This window comes from Phocoena sinus, chromosome 3, assembly GCF_008692025.1.
Source record: "Phocoena sinus isolate mPhoSin1 chromosome 3, mPhoSin1.pri, whole genome shotgun sequence".
Lineage (NCBI taxonomy): Eukaryota > Metazoa > Chordata > Mammalia > Artiodactyla > Phocoenidae > Phocoena > Phocoena sinus.
In genome coordinates, this window is record NC_045765.1 from 27,781,642 (window position 1) to 27,803,637 (window position 21,996).

The window sequence follows — 21,996 nt, forward strand, 5'->3', positions numbered from 1 at the left end:
ATTGTAAATTGGTGCAGCCATTGTGGAAAACAGTATGGAGGTTTCCCAAAAAGCTAAAAATAGAACTACCATATGACCCAGCAATGCCACTCCTGGGTATATATCCAAAAAAAAAAAAAAAAAAAAACACTAATTGGAAAAGATATATGCACCCCAGTGTTCATAGCAGCATTATTTACAATTGCCAAGATATGAACAACCTAAGTTTCCATCAACAGATGAATGGATAAAGAAGATGTGGTATATATATATATATATATATATATATATATATATATATATATATATATACACACAACGGAATACTGCTTAGCCGTAAAAAATGAAAATGTGCCGTTTGCAGCAACATGGATGGACTTGGAGGGCATTATGCTAAGTGAAATAACTCAAAGAAAGACAAATACTGTATGATATCACTTATATGTGAAATCTAAAAAATACAACAAACTAGTAAATATAACAAAAAAGAAGCAGACTCACAGATAGGGAACAAACTAGTGGTTACCAGTGGGGAGATCAGGGGGAGGGGCAATACAGAGGTGGAAGAGTGGAAAGTACAAACTGTTGGATGTAAAATAGGCTCAAGGATGTATTATGCAACACGAGGAATATAGCCAATCTTTTGTAATAACTGTAAATGGGAAGTAACCTTTAAAATGTGTATAAAAAATTTTAATATGTCGATCAACTATGCTTCAATTTAAAAAAGTACTAACAAAAAATGCACCCATTTTGACTCTACAGTTCAGTGCAGTTTTACAAGTATATCATAATGTCATCACCACTCAGAATGTGCTTTATATCTCTGTAGAGTCAATCCCCTCTCCCCGACCTCAACCCTCAGCAGCCACCAATCGGCTTTCTGTCACTCTGTATAGTTTTCTCTCTACAACTAGTTCGTATAAATGGACTCATACAGTATGTTGTGTATCCAGCTTCTTTCACTCGGCATAATATTTTGAAATTCACCTTATGTATTGTCTATCAGTTTTGATTGCTACGTAATACTCCACTGTATGGATATATGATAGTACGTTTATCCATTCTGCTGTTGATGGGCACTTGAATTGTTTCCAAGTTTTGGTTATTGTGAATAAAGCTGCATGAACCTTCATTTATGTTTTCATTTCTCTTGAGTAAATACCTGAGTGGTTTTATTTTCTTAACTTTGCCTGTTTTTTAATATTTCTACAATGAACATACATTACTTAAAAACATCAACAACAAATACCAGGGTAGGAAAAACCTGCCCTATGTCCCATTGTTTTAGAAAGCTCACGTAAGGTAGGAAAGAAAGCCTTAATCAGTATATTTAAGCCACAGCCGTCTTGATGCCAGGACCGTGCATCCAACTTCTTCCCATGAAATTTAGGTGTGATTAGAGAGATTTCTTTTCTTGAGTGCTTGCTAGGAGTTCATGAGACACTGAATTGGCAAAGGTGTGGGGCAGTATTTTACACTAACGGTGAGAATGTCACTTGGTATAACCCTCTTAACTAGCAGTCTGCCAGCAGCTATTAAAGTAAAAAACACACATACTCCTCAATCCATCCGTTTAACTTTTATGGATTTATTTTAAAAGGTAAACTTATACAAGTCTCCAAAAGATGTATATGTCAGCATCATTTGTAGAAAAAATGTCTTGGGAGCCACCTAAAAGCCCATCAGTAGGACACTAATTAAGTGAATCATGGTATGTCATTCACTGGACTATTACGGTTAAGAGCAATGAGACTGATTTTTTAAAAATTTACTTAATTATTCCTTTATTAATTGGCCAAAACTTTTAGTGCTTACTGAAGGGCCAGGCAAAATGTTGGGAGCTGTCACATGAGAGAATCACAGTTTGTATTTGTTGCACAAAATATCTTAATTTTTAATATTTAAACAGCTTAATTGTCTAATCAGCTAGGATACTTCCAGCTGAAGGGAATTGAAAGCCGAGTTCAAACTGGCTTAAACAACAACGGCATTTATTGGTTCACACATCTGGAAGTCCAGAGGTAGGGCAAGCTTCAGGGTTGATTTAATCTAATGTTTCCAGTGTTCTTTCTTTGTGATTCTCTAGACTAACGCTCTTCAGTGGAGCTTTCTGCAATAATAGAAATGTTCTGTATTAGCACAAAATAATGGGAGCCACTAGCCACATATAGCCATATTGAGCACTTAAAAAGTGCTACTGTAATTTAGGAAATGAGTTTTTAATCTTTTTATCGAAGTATAGTTTATTTACAATGTTTCAGGTATACAGCAAAGTGATTCAGTTTTATGTGTGTATGCGTGTGTATATACACACACACAAAATACACACACACACACATATATATTCTTTTTCAGATTCTTTTCCATTATTGGTTATTACAAGATACGGAACTGCAAAATCCTAACAGAGACTGCACACTTAGACATTAGTTCACGCTAGTTCATCTGTGTTACTAATAAAGTCCAGTATAGTACCAGAAAAAAAAAAGATATTGAATATAGTTCCCTATGCTATAAGTAGGTCCTGGTTGTTTATCTATTTTATATATAGTAGTGTGTATCTGTTAATCTCAAATTCCTAATTTATCCCTCCCCTTTGGTGACCACAGGTTTGTTTTTCTATGTCTGTGAGTCTATTTCTGTTTTGTAAATAAGTTCATTTATGTCATTTTTTTAGATTCTACATATAAGTGATATCATATGGTATTTGTCTGACTTACTTCACTTAGTATGATAATCTCTAGGTCCACCTGTGTTGCTGCAAATGGCATTCTTTCATTCTTTTTTATGGCTGAGTAATATTCCACTGTGTATAGATAGATAGATAGATAGATATAGCTATAGATATATACATATACCACATCTTTATCCATTCATCTCTTGGAGACTGATCTTTATAGATGATACAGAACAGCATCCAAAGCTGATAAATGAGAACCCAAAAGGCGGGAAGGTCAGTGCAGTTTTTTACCATTTGTGCTTTTAAGACAGTATGCTTGTATTTGTTCTCATAGGCTTTTAGATATGTGAAATATCTGTGGACAAATTTATAGAAAATTCTAAAACCGGTTGCTGCTGGAGAAGCAAAGTGCAGAACTAGAGGGACGGGGCAGGAGAGGGTGTTGTTTTTCACTTTGGACTCTGAGGCTCTCTGAACTTTCCTTTACCATGTGCATATATTACATATTTTAACTTTCTCTGTGAGTTAAAGAAATCCACCTGATCTCAGCCCAAAGAATGGGAACACTCCCGTTTCACTTGATTCTCTGGGACGAGATACCAGAGAGTGCTTTTCCAAGCAAGAACTCACAAGACTCTAGAGCCGGCCAAGCCCCAGGCTGCCTGTCTCTGTCACCCCTGACCCTCCTCAACTGGAAACTGTGATGATTACCATTTGCATAAGTGCAACCACATTGACCTGTGGTCCTGGCTGCCAGATTTGAATAAGGGGAATTATTTGTATTCCACGGGCATCTCTGATTGTGGCCTTGACCAACTGTGAGATATCTTTCAACAACGAATCACCAGCAGCCAACCCCATGACCTTTGGAAAATGAATTTGCCTGCCGTTGGGCTGGCCTCAGCTCTCTTGCCCGAGTAAAATGTCAATTAGATCACCGGCTGAATATCGCTTTTGTCTACTTAAGCACATTCAACTCACAAACCTGCAAATGTTTGCTTGAGTCTTTCTAAAATAAGACTCCACACCCAAATTCACAGTGTGCTCTGTGTGGTCACTGAAAGCAACCAATGCATCGATTCATTGGGAAGATACAAATATTGAGTCATTTTTCAGTTGTCAAGCGAATCAGACTTTGTGGTGCTGTGAACAGACTGCATCTAATTTGGGCTTTTGAACACTTTGGGTCTCATACCATGGGTGTTCCATGCGTGGCATTCTTTTCCTTCATTCCCAGCGCACGTTGTTACCCAAGCCAGACAATGAAGAAGATAAAACCCAGCTTTCTCTTCAGTGAACTTTAGGAGTTATAGACAAGGCAGAAATGAATGCAGAGGAGGGTGTGGCTGGGTGCTGGTGATTCAGCCCAGAATAATAGAGTAAGAGGACCCCACCAGGCAGTAAAACCCCAATTAACTGTAACCAGTTTCTGGACTTTTCTGCACTCAGAACTGAAGACATTTCACAGGGGTTCAAACAAAAGGGGTTTTCCAAAGATTCCCTTAAGCAGAATCTCCTTGCCCCCATTCCCTTTAACCTGGCTTTACTGCCCATGCCTTATTTTAAATATCCCAAGGGATTCCTTTCGTCCCGTGTCAGCCTTACTCAGCTACAGGGAAAACATGTAGACCACAAAGCCAAGATTCTAAACTTGAACTCTGCTTTAGCAATGGTCCTGTGTTGTTTTCCCTCAAAAGAGAAGGTCCATCTCTCCTAGTTACATCTCCTGTAGCCCGTTAAGTGATGCTCTCTCTGCAGCTCCAGCTGCTACTGTTTAAAAAAAAAAAAATAAAAGGCCCATCTTTGCCCTGTACACAACAACCCCAAGGCTCCCAAGCTAAGGCTTCCTGCTTTGAATTTTGAGGGGCTTTCTTATTGTGTGTCCCAGAGGTTGAATGGTTTGAATCAAACCTTCCCGGAGGCTCTTTACATGTCTTGGGCCATTTTAAAGTGAGGTCTGGCATTCAGCTTTCTTTGGGGTCCATTATGAAACTGCTTCCCAGATCCGCACCTTTCTGGCAATTAAGATGGTCCTTGTGCAGTTTGGGGAACCTGCTGTCAACCAGTATAATCGAGTCATGGATGTGCACATCTTCTCTGCTGGATTGTTCATCGCAGGAGACGAGGCATCTCAGTAGACTATCAATCCAAGACCGTTTTCTGGAATCAGCTCCTTAATGCAATTAGATTTCCTGAAATGAATTCCTTTCTTTGCCCATTTTACTACTGAGACAAGTGAGAGCTGTGCTTTTGTACTAAGTGGTTTGGCCAGCATTGCCGCTCCTGTACTGCAGCCTGCCTCGCTGCCAGTTGAGCAGAGGACTTAGAATTCAGGTCACTCTACTTAAAGTCATAGACTTATCAAGCTAGAGAGGACTTGAAGAAAATACAGTCCACACTTCTGTTTTTAAAAACGTGGTGATTGAACTTGTCCAGGATCGTTCAGACAGTGGGCAGGAGTTGTGACCTAAACCTGGGTCCCTTTGTCCTACGTCCAGGGCTTAATTTATAAAGGTGACTGAGCGATAACACAGGGAGGTGAATGCCATTAAAAGAAAAGTTCATCATTCCTCAGAGTTCTCCTAGAAATGTGAGGCACACCATGCCATGCGGGGCCACCAAGGGAAGCACCAGGGTCAGGAGACAGAAGCAAGAGGGAAGGAAGGCGTAGACCGCGGCCTGTATTGCGGTTTCCTTGGGAAAGACAAGGCAGGGCTCAGGAAACAGCTTGGGACTGGCCAGTCTGAATAATTCCAGTGGGCCTTGGGGGACAGAGGCTGTTTGTAGTGGTCTGGTACCTGGCCCTGGGGTGATGTAGGGAGGGAAAATATTTGCTCCGTGTGTGAGAGTTAGGTAAAGGGGGTGCTTGGGGGTAGGGACTCAGGATTGGTTTGTTTGTATAAGAAAGATGGGCTCACTGATAAATTGCTTACTATCTCAAGGAATTAACTAGCTCTAGGAGTGGCAGTCTCTCCCTAGTCAGCAAGATCCCCTAAGATGTCAAGCCATCAAGAAATGAGGAAAAGAAAAAAACGTGAATATACCCCTAAATCGCTGGGATTCCTCAATTCCTACTTACTACCTTCCCCAACCATCTCCTCACCATACCTGAAGCCCCAAACGGATTGAAAGAATCAAGCATCTCTGAATTCTAGTGGCATTTCAGAGTTGGCAATACAATATAATCATCACTTACTGTCTTATTTTTTTCACTGGCATATCGTACGTCACTGTTCCTGCTGCAAATACTGTGACCTGAGGTGTTCTTGATCAAGTCCTGGGTATACTGCCAAATGCTATCTTAAGATTTTAAGTAACTCTTCCTCTCTCTAATCCTCACTTTCCTCTTCTGTTAAAAATGATGGACTTGGACCTGTTGATATCTGAGATTGCTCCCAATACTGAGATTCTATGACTCTACAGTTATAATCACCCAGACGGCTGGCATCTCCTTCAGCAGCACTGAAGGCCATAATAGGGGATATTGCTCACGATCTGAAAGTAAACAGTGATGCTCTAAAGTTAGGTGGATGGATAGGTAGGTAGGGACATAATGTTTCCCAAGATACCTCAGTGTTACCGTTTACAATCAGGGCTCAGAAAGAAAGTCCAAGGATGATAGCTCATTAGGACTGGAAGACTGGACATCCCACCCGCTTTCTTCCCCACCTCATCCCATCCCCACTCCTGAATGAAACAAAAAGGTCATCTTCTCCTACACACACACACACACACACACACACACACACACACACACACACACACACACCGCTAGATTCTTTTCTAAAATACGTGGGATGCATAAAGTGGCAAATGCCGTCAGATCTCAAGTTGTGCAAACACAGAGACAGCATTTTCAGTCTCATTGAAGAGTAGTTGTCAGAAATATGCCATTCATTCAGAGTCTCTGAGTGCTCTGCCAAGCTTTAACTTGATTAAAATTGAAAACCACATCACTTGAAAACCAAACACGAAATCAAAATCTCCTTACTCAGTGCTCTTACATTCTGAAGCCTGGGCTTATGGATTATCCTCCGTTAATTTATGCCATCTTTGTGCTATACATTAATTTTGAATATATTTGTTGAAAATTTCCCGTAGCTTGCATGTATGGTTGTCAGAGGGGCTTTTATCTTGAAAAAAATGGTACTGGTTTTAATTACAATTCTAAATAGCTTCATAACCATCGTGAACCCTGGATTTACATCATCTTTATGACAGCCACACAATTCTCGCTTTATTGATTTTGTCATTTGCTTCATTACAGTTAATGCAAACCTTTTGTACAGACACAGTTCTAGTACTGCACTCTTCTTGGAGGAGTTTGTATAGAACATCGTGACCGAAACAGACACTGTCCCTCCACCCCCCGTTTCCCCTGCGGTGCTGACCGAAGGAAAAATCAGTATAGGAAATAGTTCCAAAGTGGCTATCCATCACAGACAAAGGAAATGTTAGCTCTGACTATCCATCCCTTTCCTCTGATCGGATGGGTTCAACTTTTCCGTTTTCAAATCCTGAGAGATGGCTTCCCTCATTGTGGCAGGATCACTGGGTTTATCCCACCCCAAGCTTCATTTGCCGTCTGTTTACAGAAGGCTGGTTCATGACAGCGGTCACCCCATTCCACAATTCCCACGTGAATCCTGAACCCCCTGCGTCCAGTCTGGCTGGGAGCAAAGGAACCAAAGTGTACTGGGATGTAAATGTGCTGTGTCCTCTGCTGAGGATGTGGGTGTCCAGGAAAGGATGTGAAGAACCTAGGATGGGAAATTGAAACCTTGGGTGGTGAATTCAAAAAGGAATTTCCTAAGGAAAAAAACGAATTAGAGAACTTGAGGGAACATAAGAAGACACAAGCTCATGCATTTGTACCCGTCGGGCTCAGGCCTCCGAAGACCAGCAACAGCTGAGGAGGCTGAGAGAGCTCTGGGCGCCCAACGAGTGAGGGAGGCTGCTTTGGGGACTTTGTGCACAGAGGCCAGCACACTCCATAGCTGAAGTTTGAATGGCTGAGAAAAATAGGACTCTGACGTGGAAATATGCATTTCCCCCCTCAGGTCCAACTTCCAAGGGTTGTGAGGGAACTGACATTTAGCTGGGATGTAAAAATAGGGTGAACTTGCCAGAAAAAGCAGTGCCAGTCCCAAGATCATTTCTGGGGGTGAGGCTTCCCATTTTTTACATACTTTAGTGGCAAATCTTGGGAAAATCCTGGAAGACTGATTCTCTGCCCTGGCACCTCCCAGCAGCTTCTTGGTAAATCACTCAACTTGAGGGTATCACCCGGGATGGCTTTCTCCCCTTCTGCCTTCAGAGGCTGTGTTCCCCATTTTTTCAGACCCCCATTTGATGTGGGATCTCCATTTTTTACAGTGGTATTGCTTTCGGATACCACTGTAAAAATTATTCAGTGCTTCTCAAAAGTCATCTCTGATATGTAGAGCTGATTCACTTTGTCGTAAAGCAGAAACTAACACACCATCGTAAAGCAATTGTACTCCAATAAAGATGTTAACAAAAAAAAATGTCAACTCTGTGACTAACGGGAGGAAAGACTGTTTCTGAGACATGCTGTTTCTGACCAGGAGAAGAGGACATTTCAAGGAGATGAGGTAGAAGGAGCTGCAACAGCCTACCCCCTTATTTCTAACCCCAGAAGCATCCAGAAACTTGAGAGAGCTGGACTTGTCCTATCTACCACATGCTCCATGAATCTCCACTCCATAGGCACTGGTGAGGACACCTGAGCTTGGTGGGTTCCCGTGGAGCAGTTTACCACATTTCATTCATACTTGTATTTTTTTCCAACCTACTGTTCAGACCTCCGATGCTTGGATGTTTCCTGTCTTAACTGTTCCAGACAAGAGGAAACTCATATTTGCATTCTCAACGTACTGCACTAAAATAAAATCTCACTCCTTGGATAGTACCTTGTAACCACAAAATGAGGAGATCTTCATATGAGGATTCAGGGGCTGGATTAATATTTTGAAGCCCTGAATGTCTGCTCGGGAGAGATGCGTAGAAATCTATTTCACCCCTTTGTCTGACTGATAGGGAAATTTTAGCCCATGGAAGTTAGACCATGACCCGGCAAGGTCAAAGATCCTTGTCATCTGCTTCCTGAGCAAATTGTTTTTATTTTCCCCACGAAACCACAGAATCTTAGAGAAAACCCTACTACTGGCAAATGAGAAAAAGAGAATCTCTGTTTTTCTTTTTCCCCTAGTGTAGTGTTTCTTATCCTCAGTTCTTATTTCTTTTTCTGGAATCAGGAGAGAAATTAGAAACCTCCTTCAGGCTGGATATGGCCATCTTTAATAGCAGTAGCCACAACAGAAAGCCAGAAACAATAGCTCCAGACGTGGAAGCTTATTGGTTAAACTGGCCCTCACCTAAGTACCCAGGTGGGAACCATCTCAGAGGGGCCTCTCTGGCTTCCAGCCCTTTCTCTCCTTTCTTTTTCTGGCCTCTTCTTTCTGATCCAACTTTTTTGGATTTATTCAGCTCAGTGAGACCATTGTGGTTGCCCCAGAGTCCTGTGGGAATTCGGAGCCAAGCAGTCAGGGAAATGACTCACCATTTTCACCTGGCCTCCATCCTCATCTCCTCCCCTGAAACCTTGCTCCCATAGCCCACCCATACCAGAAGCCCGGGCAGGGAAAGATTTCTGGTCAGAGATGCTTCTCTTGCTGCCATGAGGGTAAGCCAAGGCCTCCTTTCCAGCCTTCTCAGAGAGGGAAGCCAAAGAAGCAATCTGAGGACAGGCAAAAAGAAAATGAGGAACTCAGCTGCTGAAATGCAAACACAATCTACTGAGTTATCTGTGCTGGGTACCAATGAAGAGGAGAGAGCAGTGGTGTAGAAAATACAAAATAGTGGCTAATCCCCCAACGTTTTATATTTGCCTTAGGAATCGAGCAGGTGATTTTACCCCCTTCCATCAAGTTTACCATCCTCATTCCTTTGCTTCAACCAATTTTATTTTTTCTGAAGTGTAAAGTGACTGGTAGTGTCCCCAAAGCCAGCTAGGAGAAAGAGTTTTAAAATTTGCTGTAAATAATTCCCCCATCCCTCTTGTTTCTCTCCATCATTCTCATTGCTCTTCAAATGCCGAGACATTTTTTTGCACACCAGACCAGACTGGGTTTATTGTCTGATTGTGCCTAGTATAAGATCTGCCCTAGGTTTCCCTGCCTTTCTCTGTGACGTTGTCACAGGAAAATTGCTCTCACGATGTGATGCTCTCATAAAGCTCCTCTTTTTAAATTTTTTTAAGGTAAAATTCACATAACGTAGAACTCGCCGTTTTTAAGTATGCAGTTCAGTGGCATTTAGTACGTTCACAGTGTTGTTCAACCATCATTCTGATCTAAAACATTTTCATCCCCCCAAAAGGAAACCCTATACCCATTAAGAAGCCACTCCCCATTCTCCCCCTCACCCCAGTCCCCAACAACTGTTAATGTGTTTTCTGTTTCTCTACGTTACCTGTTCTGGATTATGTCACATAAATGGAATCATACAATATGTGCCCTTTCTTGTCTGGCCCTTTTACTTAGCATGATGTTTTCAAGGTTCATCCATGTTGTAGCATGTATCAGGATTTTGTTCCTTTTTTATGACTGAATGATACTCCGTTGTATGGATATACCACATTTTGTTTATCCGTTCATTCATTGGCTGACATTTGGGTTGTTTCTGCCTTTGGCTATTGTGAATAGTGCTGTGAACATTTGTGTACAAGTTTTTGTTTGAACGCCTGTTTTCAGTTCTTTTAAGTATATCCTTAGGGAGTGGAATTGCTGGGTCATCGGGTAATTCTGTGTTTAACTTTTTGAGAAACCATCAAACTGTCATTCAGAGTGGCTGCACCATTTTACATTCCCTCCAGCCATGTAGGAGGGTCCCAATTTCTCCACGTCCTTGCCAGCACTTGCTCTCCATCTTTTTGAGCATAGCCATCCTAGTGGGTGTAAAGCAGTACCTCACTGTGACCCCCTAGGGTTTTGCACCAAGCCCTTCCTATGTGCCAGGTACTGTGAGGCAGGAGCAGTCGTGAGCAAGACAGATCCTGCCCCTGCTCTCCTGTTGCCAATGAGTGCAGACACCCATTATTCATTACAAGTCATAGCAAAGGAAAAGAAGCTGGCCTTTTCCTAGAGTATTTCAGTTCTGTGCATTAGCTGAATTGAATATAGTTATCAGCACTGCCCATGTTGCTGAGTTTTGATGCCCCTTTTTTCAGCAGTTAATTACAGGAAGACCTTGATATCCCCTTACACTGAGCTTACAAGACACATTTTAATTGGCTTCTGCTGCCACAAAGATACCTTTGAGTGACACCTCGCTAATGGCCACTGACCCCGTACATCTGAGTACATGACCTGGTGAGGGCTACCCAGTTGTTCAGGACCCACGGCTTGTACACCTTTAGAAGACAAGCCTGTGTGACACTAGGGAAGGCCAGGCCCAGGAAAGACTGATTAAAATCTGTGCAATTTGCCATTTGCCTGGAGCAGGGAGAGCCATTTCCCTGGATGTGCCTCACCCCTGCTCAAGAAGCACTAAGCTGTCCCAACCTGGTCAGGAGACAGCCCATCAGTCCCAATAGGTGACCTGGAATTGTAGCATCTCTTTAGGGTGTAGATCCCTTCCCATTATCCCCAGAAACTGGAGCTAAAATCAGCCTGGTTTCTCCAATGATCCTAAAAGTCAAGTGGCCTAGGGCTCCCAGGGAATCTAATTCAGAGACACACAGGGGAGGTGAAGGGACCCTATTGACTGCAGTGCCCTCACGTCCCATCTTCTCCGTCAGAATGCTTGCAGGCCAATGACAGCAACTGGGTCCCCGTGACATATGCCAAGACCGAACCTTGACTTTTCTCACCAGCCTCTTTCTATCCAAATATGAATGAGTTAAGTCCACACAGTCACTTTATAGGCTCCCCATCCTTGCACTTTGAAAGTCGGGGAGAAGTGGGATAGCGTGGAGGGTGAGACCTAAGTTTCCCGGATCAGGATGACAGGTGTGAACCTGACTCTCCGATCTATTAGCTGAGTTGCCTTGAAAATGCTACATAACCTCTCTGAACCGTGGTTTCCTCCTGTGTTTACAGCTAGTCCTACTGCTGTGAAATAAGTGCTTTAATGGAAGGATGACCAAAGGGTCAGGAGGTTTTGGAGAGAGTGGTTCATTTTGCCTGAGTTTGCAGAGGAAGGTTTCATAGAGGATGTGGCCTCTGAGGAGGGCCTTGATGGAGGGGAAGGGATTCCCCAAACGGAGGAGGGGGAAAGGACCAGCAAAAGTGAGTACGTGATACTCTCCCCTGGTGCACAGCGAGGGTGAACAATGCCATACTAAGGAGTCTGGGCCATTTACAGAGAAACAGCATCACCTGCAGTCATTATGGGTGTAGACAGATCTGGGTCCAAAGCCGAGCTTAGAGATGAAACTCTTGAATGCCTCACTTGCCTTTTCTGTAAAATAGGGGTGGTGTTATTGTGAGACCCAACTGAGAGAAGATATTGAAGATGTTCAGCTCAATACTTAATGCCTACTAAACGTGAGTAGGTACTGCGTGCAGGGGTTACCGTGGTTGCGTTGTTGTGACAGTTACAGCGTAAGGCCGCAGGGAGTTGTTCAAGGTTTATGTACAGATTAAGCCATGTTAAGATGAAGAAATCATATACTATAGATGATGGTGTGCCATTTGATCAGTTTAGGTGCTCAATACATTACTTGATTGGTTATTAATTGCAAATGGCCACGAAGAAATGGGGTTAAATTTTGTAATTACCCTTCTTAGTGGTTCGCTCCTACGGGAGTTATAAATATGGGCCTGTACGGATATCATTGTCCTGGTAAGAGAAAAATTTGTATTGTCTTCCGTACAGGGTTTTGATGGCTTCTTGTCTTTCAATCTCATATCAGCTGGAGAAGTGCAAAAAGCACGTGAGTCTGAACTGCTGCCCTCAGTCCAGAAAGAATATATTGAATATCTCAATAATAGATTCTTTGGTCTGGGATGCAGGAAGAAGGGATAAAAGGATAAGCTCAAATCACAGCAGGATGTGAGTAAGATGAGCAAGAACTTTCTCTTAAAAATCTCATCAGAAATTGACCTCAGGCCCCATAACTGGAGAGCTGAAAGAGCCCTTTGAGATTAGGTAAGACGAATTCTTATATTTAATATTATTTATTTCAAAGCAAAGAAAATTAAGCAAGGCCACAAATACATTTTCAGAGTGCATACATTTCATAACTTTCATACCCAAAACTTCTTTTCAGGCTAAATGTTATTATCTCCATTTTACAGACAAAGAAACTGAGACTTGGGGGCATGGATGGTGCATAGTCTGTTCAGGCTGCAGTAGCAAAATACCATAAACTGGGTGGCTTACAAACAGCAGAAGTGTGTTTCTCACAGTTCTGGAGGCTAGGACATCCAAGATCAAGGTGCCGGCAGATTCTGTGTGTGCTGAGGGCCTGCTTCCTAAACAGCTGTCTTTTTGCTATGATGGAAGGGGCAAGGAAGCCCTTTTTTTTTTTTGCAGTACGTGGGCCTCTCACCGTTGTGGCCTCTCCCGTTGCGGAGCACAGGCTCCGGACGCGCAGGCTCAGCGGCCATGACTCACAGGCCTAGCCGCTCCGCGGCATGTGGGATCTTCCCGGACCGGGGCACGAACCCGTGTCCCCTGCATCGGCAGGCGGACTCTCAACCACTGCACCATCAGGGAAGCCCGGGAACCCGTTTTTTAGGGCCTCTTTTATAAGGACATTAATTCCATTCATGAGGGCTCTGCCTTCATGACCTACTCACTTTGGGGGATAGGCTTCAACATCTGAATTTGGGGAAGATACAGACATTCAGTCTATAGTATTCTGCCCCTGATCCCCTCCAAATTCATGTCCTTCTCACGTGCTAAATACATTTATTCCATACCAATAGACCCACACTTGGTCCAGCCTCAACTTAAAAGTCTCAAGTCCAAAGTCTCATCTAAATATCCCCTAAATCAGACACGGGTGGGACTCAAGGTATGATTCATTCTGAGACAAAAGCTGTGAACCTATGAAATCAAATATATATGTGCTTCCAAAACACAATGTTGGGACAGGTATAGGCCAGATAGATGGTCCCATTCCAAAAGAAAGAAATAGGACAGAAGAAAGAAGTGGCAAGTCCCAAGCAAGCCCAGAACCTTAAGACTCCAGAATAATCTTCTTTGACCCCATGTTCTGCCCTCCAGGCCCACTGGGGCAGATGTGAATCGTATCAATCACATGGCCAGAAATTTACAGGAGCCCTCGTCTTCCATTTTATAAAAAATGGGTAGCAGGGCTTCCCTGGTGGCGCAGTGGTTGAGAGTCCGCCTGCCGATGCAGGGGACACGGGTTCGTGCCACGGTCCGGGAAGATCCCACGTGCCGTGGAGCGGCTGGGCCCATGAGCCATGGCCGCTGAGCCTGCGCGTCCGGAGCCTGTGTTCCGCAACGGGAGAGGCCACAGCAGCGAGAGGCCCGCGTACCGCAAAAAAAAAAAAATGGGTAGCACATGTTGAGAATTGGAAATGTGACTAAATTCAAGGAAGTCTTAAATTTCTACATGAGAGATCCATGGGATTTTTTTTAAAGGGAAACAAAGATCTTTCAAGGTCTTAGGAGGCCGTCCCTGCCCTCCTGTGATGCAGGCTCACTGTTTGGGGGACACCCTGGACTTCAGACCAGAGTAGTACTGCTTACCATCCCATATTTGAATGAAAACCAGTGTCCCACCTGGGCTCCGATGCCTGCAGCCACTTCAGTATCGGAAGAAATACTCTTCTGCTGTGCTTATGGGTCATATTCTCACAGCTGGAATAATTTACCCCTAGAGTCCAAAGGAAAAATTTCCAAAATGCCCATGGGGGTGAAAAAATGTTAAAACTCACTACAGTTTGTGCTGGTTGATTTAAAAAGAAGTAAAACACAGAGATATGGGAGATAACTTTCAGGCTTATTAACAAAAGCACATTTCGTCCTTCCAGCTTCTCACTCCCTCTCCCCTCTGCCAGGGAGGAACCCCAGATGGTTATCACTGAGTACTGTAACTAGGGAAACCACAAACCGACCCCCCATCGCTATGGAGACAGCCTTTTATTTGTTTAGCCTCTGAGTATTCATGACATCAGCAAGGATGCCTCTTACAAAGAAATTTTAATTGCCAATGAGGAAGGTTAAGAATCACATTGGAACATTTCAGCCACTTTGAAGGCCCCCACCAGTCCAGTTGCAGGTGTGTTTGTAAAGCGACAGCCCATTTTACAGTAGCTGCGGTGAGGAGCTTTTTGGAGATGATATAACTGAAAGCCAAGTTTGTGAATCAACAGACATTTTAAGGCGTAGGGACATAGGTGAAGGGATGATGTGCTGAGAATACATGTTTCCAACAGAGTTATACACTAAGGTGCAAAACCATCAGGTTTACCTGGGACGGAAGAGTTTCCCAGGATTGGTCTCAGAAGTTTCAGTGCTAAAATGGGGAAGTTCTGGGCCAACCTTGGCAAGTTGGCCATCCTAGCTATAAAGTCCTTTGGTCCTCACATCAGGTTGACACAAGAAAGGCTGGATCTGAGGCATGTCTCAAAACATGAGAGCACGTTTTGCAAACAATAACCAAACTTCCTCGGTCCCTTGGTCTAAAAGTTGCTGAGAAAAGAAATTCTCTCCTTGTGAATATGGGATATCTTCGTTTGATTTGCTTTTTGTTTGCTTGGTTTTTATTGTTGTTGTTTTATCTAGAAAAGCCAGAAATATGTTTCTGAAACTTGTCCAGAATAAATGAGAGCTCAGCTTCTTCCCAACAACTGTCCTTCCTGCTGAATTAATTTGCAGGGACTTCTAACACCCCACACACACACATACACACACATTTTTCTGCACAAATTCATTTGCCAAATCCCTGACAAACCGGAAACTATGTAAACACAGAAGTGGAGTTATTGATATTTCCCAGTGATGTGTAAAACACGCCTTTATTCTCCAAGGTCTGGCGTGCCGCTTTGGTGCTAATCCATCATCTGTGTTTGCATTATTGCAGAGCTGGCTTTCAGGAGCATCTACTGGAGTGGATGCAGTTATTCTCCTGCTGAGAAGTTGCATATGTCAAACAGCAGTATGATATATACTAAATAAAAGGTATTATGCTGGCCATGTGGCAAAGTATGCATAACGATGCTTGGTAAAACAGATCCATGCTTCAATTTTTAACTAAGTTCTAGGCAGGACGTTCTGATCAGAGACCTTAGTTAACCTAGGACTCTGTCCTCTGCAAAGTAGATTTGGTTGGTTGAAGTTTGGGAATGCTAACAATCACTTAGTTATCTAAATATCTCTGTAAGTATAACTGATGGAGGCATGTTAAATTTCAGAGGTCAATATCACTTTCTTTACCTATCTTATAATATGTGTTTTCATTTACATGCATACAATAGGGAGATAGTACATGTAATTATCATGTAGAAAAAATAGGCATAAAGTTCTCCGTTCTATAGACAAGAATCTTTGTGGATACATAAATAATTCATGGATCCGTAAACATATCTATATGCAGTTATTCTTAGGTCTGGTGGGCAAGTGTACAAAATGTGCAAAATAATAGATTCAGCTCTTTTTGCTCATTTGAGATGTTGTTTTAATGTGGAATTACAGTAGCTCCTTAATGATGAGAGATAGTGACAATTCATTAGCAGACTGTGGCTTGGATCAAGTGTTTGATTTGCGTACAAAGTGTGACCAGTACTCAATTATATGAAGTGTATGCATTTCTTTTGAACACGATTTTTTTTCCTTTTGCCAGTTAAAATAACCTTGAGCTTTATTTTGTCTCTTCTGAAGAGCCCAGCCAGCAGAAGACAACTGCTTCTATAATTTGTTCTTCAATAATGATTTTTTTAGAATGTTAAACTGTCATATAAAGCAACCTTCAGAAACACTACTGGATTTCTTGTTTTCTCCTTAAAGGACAGTTGGCTAACAGGAAGAAACGGAACAGCAGGTCAAGGCTACTTCATGTTTTGTCTTCTGGCTTGTTTTAAGAAAGCAGGTTCTTTTTTTCCCAGGTTGGTTTTGTTTTGTTTTGTTTTTTTCATAGTTGCAACATTCTATTTCTCCTCGGTGTAGAAAAAGAAATACACTTTGAATATGTTTATGTTGGAACATATCTATTTCATTAAAAACAAATTCAAATTAGTTTCGTTTTTAGAATTCTTTTATACCTTTTAAGATAACTGAGATATAAAACCACAGGTGGTAACCTTCCAGATATTTTCAAAGGATTTCTCACACTTCATTCTATACCCCGGTACCTAATCAGTGTGAACATCTAATAATACTCAGTTGCTCTTATAGGTTCATTAATTGTTGTATTCCGAGACCATAGATAGACTTGCTTTGAATTTCTAGTAAGGCTTCCCTTGTGAATTTCATGCAGAAGCCCTTCCACTTGTTTTGCGCATTTCGTGTAGATCCTTTTGCTCAGAAATTAGCAAACTGCTTAACTCCAAAGGGTGCTGAACTTTAGCTACTTCTCCCATTTAGCGTTAGGAGGACTGCAGCTAGAGTCGCTGCAGTCCTATAGCAAAACACTGCGGCTGAATTTTGGGCCCAGGGTGACAGTGCCCTGAGGCTAAGTTTACCGATTCATGGGCTGAGATGCTTGGGACCCACAGAACATCAGGATGAGAAGTGAACATCTGGGTAGGTGTACCCTGGTATGTAGACCTTGCATCTAGATAGCTAGTTGGAAATTCTTCTTTTCTTCTAGCTCTCCAAAGCCTATTTCTGGAGCTTTCTATTTTCGAGGTATTCCTCACGGAGTCTCAAATGCATCACTGAAATCATGAAATTTTCCTTCTTGTTGTTGTGCAGTGGTGGTTGGGAGATAGATAGATGCCTCTTGATACTGTAATCAGGCTTTTTTTAAACCCCTTTTTAAGGATTTAGATGTGCTTCTTTTCATCTTTGAACTGCAGAAATATTTCTATCCTGCTTCAATGATGAAATTTGAAATTGTGATGGAAAGAGATGAATTGTGATAATATTATGCTTACAAATGGGAATTCTTACAAAAGCACTATCTCCCTGTCTGCTGTTTGTGGAGATTATTTTAAGTCCTCACTCACGCTGACTTTGCTTTCTGACTTGTTTATATTCTCAGAGTATAAAAATACAGTAGTCAGAAAGCTCCTCTCGGGGAGTCTGCATTTAGTTCTTGTTGGAGGATTCCTTGCTAAATGGACTCTGGTATCCTTTTAGCACTCACATTGTTTGCCGAAATCCGAGCTGCCCAGGGAAATTAGAGCAGTTAATTTAATATGAACGTTTGGGGGCTTCTCGCCTTATTCACAGGCAGAAGAGTGTAAATCACATTGAGTATTCTGTATAAAGTAAGAGGACAATGAAAGTCACCTCCAAAACATAAACAGACAACCTTTCCTCCATCCACTGCCTTCCTGCTCTCCACCTTTACTCTGCGCCCTTTCTTCCAAGCGACCTTCCCAAATGCTGGCTAGCGGAGATCTGTGTGGCAGAAAGGCGGCCCCCCACGTGCTCGTGAAGGGAATGCTCCATCATTATTGTTAGTGCTGGGGCCATAGGGCCACAGCCAGAACACTGTTGCTCGTGGCTTAGAGCTTTCTTCCATATATTTTGAGCCCAGCCCTGTCACACTTGCACTAGAAGGGCTCATTCTGCAGCCATACGTGACCAGCTGTGGAGTCCCTGGCACTAGGCAAGGCATGGGGGTAGGTTATTTCATGTGGCAAGAAGAAAAGATTAAAGCAAAAAAAAAAAAAAAAAAAAAAAAAAAAGAAGAAGAAGAAGAAAAGATTCAGTAGCAGTACAAAACACACTTCTGATTGCCAAGGAAAAATAGAAAGAGAGCTACCAGGCACTTTCAGATGGCTGAGTTCTTAGTGCTCCCGTTTCCGAAGTTCCTTTTGCACCTGCCTCCTGAGTAACGGTGTGTGGAGTGGGCAATGGGCTTTTTTGATTTGTTTTTAAAAGGTTCTTTGCATGAGTCTTTTCAAAGGCACAATATCGACCTTTGACGTGAGAGCTTAGAGCATAGTCGGTAGTCTCCATCCACCCCCAGAAGCAAACTGCTAAGTCAGATGCTTTGGCCTTAGCTCTGGAAGGTTCTCTATGTGCCTATTTCACTTCTCTCCCAACACCCACAAAAAGATGCTGGGTTTGCTTTTATTTCGCCTCCCCTCTCCCGTGCTTCAGGACTAACTTGTGTGTGTCTGAGATGTAGTTCTGAAAGAAAACGAAAACTTGTCGGATCCAAGTGTGTATTTACTTTGTTTTAGGGACCTAGATTATTTGCAGGAAATATCAGAATTGATTGCAGACAATTAATGAGCATTTCATGAACGCTCTGGTGCTCAGTGCCATGGAGATGTAATAGCTGGGAAGTGAAGTAACTCGGGTTTTCGTTTCCTGACAGGACCCTCGCAGGACTTTACCCCGTAGATTTCTGTAATGAATGATGCATCTTGGGAAGGACTCTGACCACCAAGGCAGGGATACTGTTTATCTGTGGCTCGAATGAAAGGAGACAATCTTGGTTATAATAAATGTCTTCTAGAAAAGCACACTTCAGCATAAATATTTTAAAATTTGATACATTTCATGTGTTCCAAAATACTCTATAAAATACACCCACAGAGATGCTTATATTAAAGCTTGGTTTTCCCCATTATTCATGAAGAACTAGGTGTCGACTTGTGCCACCCCGCGAAACTATTTAAACATCACATAATTGATAACGTACTGGAGATCTCTGCTTTTAGCCTTAGAATGAGCAGCGTCCTCTCAGAGACTCTGTCTCCACTGCTCTGTATCCTGAGTGGCAGGACCCTGATGGGAGACTGATTAGTGGATTTTTTTTTTTTTTTTTTTTTTTTTGCGGTACGCGGGCCTCTCACTGCTGTGGCCTCCCCCATTGCGGAGCACAGGCTCCGGATGCGCAGGCCCAGCGGCCATGGCTCACGGGCCCAGCCGCTCCGCGGCATGTGGGATTCCCCCGGACCGGGGCACGAACCCGTGTCCCCTGCATCGGCAGGCGGACTCTCAACCACAGTGCCACCAGGGAAGCCCAGACTAGTGGATTTTTAAAAATCTTTTGCACATCTCCTTCCCCCCCACCCTTCTTAATTTCTTTCTACCACTTCATTTTTTCTCTTCTTTCTATGAGTTTCTTCTCCCCTGCAAGTTACGTACTTTTCATGTAAAAGTGTACATTTAGAGTATCCTGTTTGGTTTCTGGTGCACTCATAAAGAAAAGGAATAGAAAACGCTTCACAAGTCCGGCAAATAAATAATATTCTAATAGCCAGGACCTCTCTAAAATGTCTGCACAAAAGCAGGTGCACCACAAACTGCCCCAGACTTCCCAATTGGATGATTTAGGTACCTTTCTACTTAGGCGGATGGTACCATTTTTGCCGAATTCAGCATGTTCGATGAACAATTTCTTGGACCCAAAAGCCAGCTCCACTGCATTTCTGCTTGGTAAGGTTTGGCGGCCTTGGCGTGGAGCAAGGGTTGTTGATTCATTGGCACTTAAACGCTGATAAATCTAGAAGTTGGGCAGTGGTAGCAGGCTGCCTTAACAGAAACTTTGCGGGGAATCAGTGGCCCCAACGCTTACGGGAGCTCTACAGAAAGGCCACTCAGTAAACTCTCGTTAAGGGAAGAATTCAGGGTAGCAGGAACTACTCTGAGATCCCGTGTGATTTGGCGTCAGCGAGGACTTTGAACGCTAGGTGTAGAATTTGTCAACCTACGGAGTGCTTCTGCTTCTTGAGATACCCATTTCCTGCTAATTCTATAATCCTAAACACCTAGTGTGTTGTATCGGGAACGTCTTTTGAGATGGTTCCATTCCGCATGAGACCACGGCAGAGCCCGTCTGCCGTGACGCTCTCCATCGCTCTGATTCTACGTGTTTCATTCCTGCGTATTTATGCAATCCTGCATCTATATATTTTTTCAGTGATAATAGGATTTTAATTGTAATTCCACCTTCCTTCGGCAGAATATAAAATGCTCCAAGAGGGCTACCGGAGGCAGCTTTGATACGTCTTCTGCAGAGAGTTGTCTTGGAATAGATTAGCACAAGTTTCAAGTGAAAATTCCAGCATCAGGAGAACCCTCCACTTGAGAGGGGCTGATTTTATCTGAGACAAAAGAAAGAAAAAGGAGCCTAGGAGGGAGTTTTTCAACACAGTCACACTTCTTTCTTTTTTGTTTTTTTTTTCTTTTTTTTAATCGGAGTATAATCGCTTTACAATATATTTTTCCAGTCACACTTTTCTCCTGGCCCCCAGCATAAATTATATTTTGTGTGTGTTCCGCACACAAAATATAAGACAGCCTGGTGATAATAACCATTTTCTATATAACATCTTTTTTTTAAATTAAATTTATATATATATATATATATATATATAATAGATGATATTTAAGTTGGGGTGTGGTCATGATAAATCTTCTGACTTACACGTCAGGCATTTGAGATAGTGGAATCTATTTGTTATCCTTCAACTAGAATAACCTCAGTCCCCAGCTGGAATATATATTAGTCAAGGCATCTTCTTAAAAGACATGATTTCCATGCTCAGAAGATGGAAAGGGACATAAGAAAAAAAAGTCCTGAAATAGGTGCATTTAATTCTCCCCAATTTAAATTTAAGTGGTATATCTTTAAGGCAATAATGATAGTCCTTTTTTCCCGCATCCGGAACGCTTCCATCAATGAATTTCTTTAATGTTGATGATGCTTGGTGCGGTTTGAGGGAATCTGTATTTAGTCAGAAAATACTTCAATAGAATGACCTACCAGATGGGCCCCATAACAAAGCACAGAGGCATCAAACCACCACAGACATTTGGTGCTTAGAATAATAAAAAGACTATAAAATTAGATTAGTTGGGTCTAATTTGGAATTGGTATATTCCCCATGCACCCTCGCTGCTCTTGGGCAGATAAAGCCTTGAGATTTAGCACTGTGTCAGAGCAGAAGACCGCAACTTCCAGTAAAAGGGAGACAGGGAGAGGGAGAGAGGGAAAAAAAAGCATTCTGGGAGGTCACGGAGGGCAGAGCAGTGACCTCCAATGATTTACAGGCCTTTAGCTTAATGAAATTGTTTCAGTGACATGACGGTAAGAGCTCGTAATGGATTGGATGCCCTAATGTAATGAAATTACTCCCTTCTGCCTAAAAAAAAAAATGCGCAATTAATATTTACTGAGACCTGACAGCCTTTGGTGCGCTCGTCTGTGT

At 42.4% G+C, this 21,996-nt stretch overlaps 1 protein-coding gene across 1 annotated transcript in view; it reads left to right on the plus strand.

Annotated features, from left to right (window-relative positions):
• SLIT3 (slit guidance ligand 3) overlaps positions 1 to 21,996 on the plus strand; it is a 612,652-nt gene that overhangs the window by 416,558 nt on the left and 174,098 nt on the right. The gene's annotated exons all lie outside the window — the stretch shown is intronic.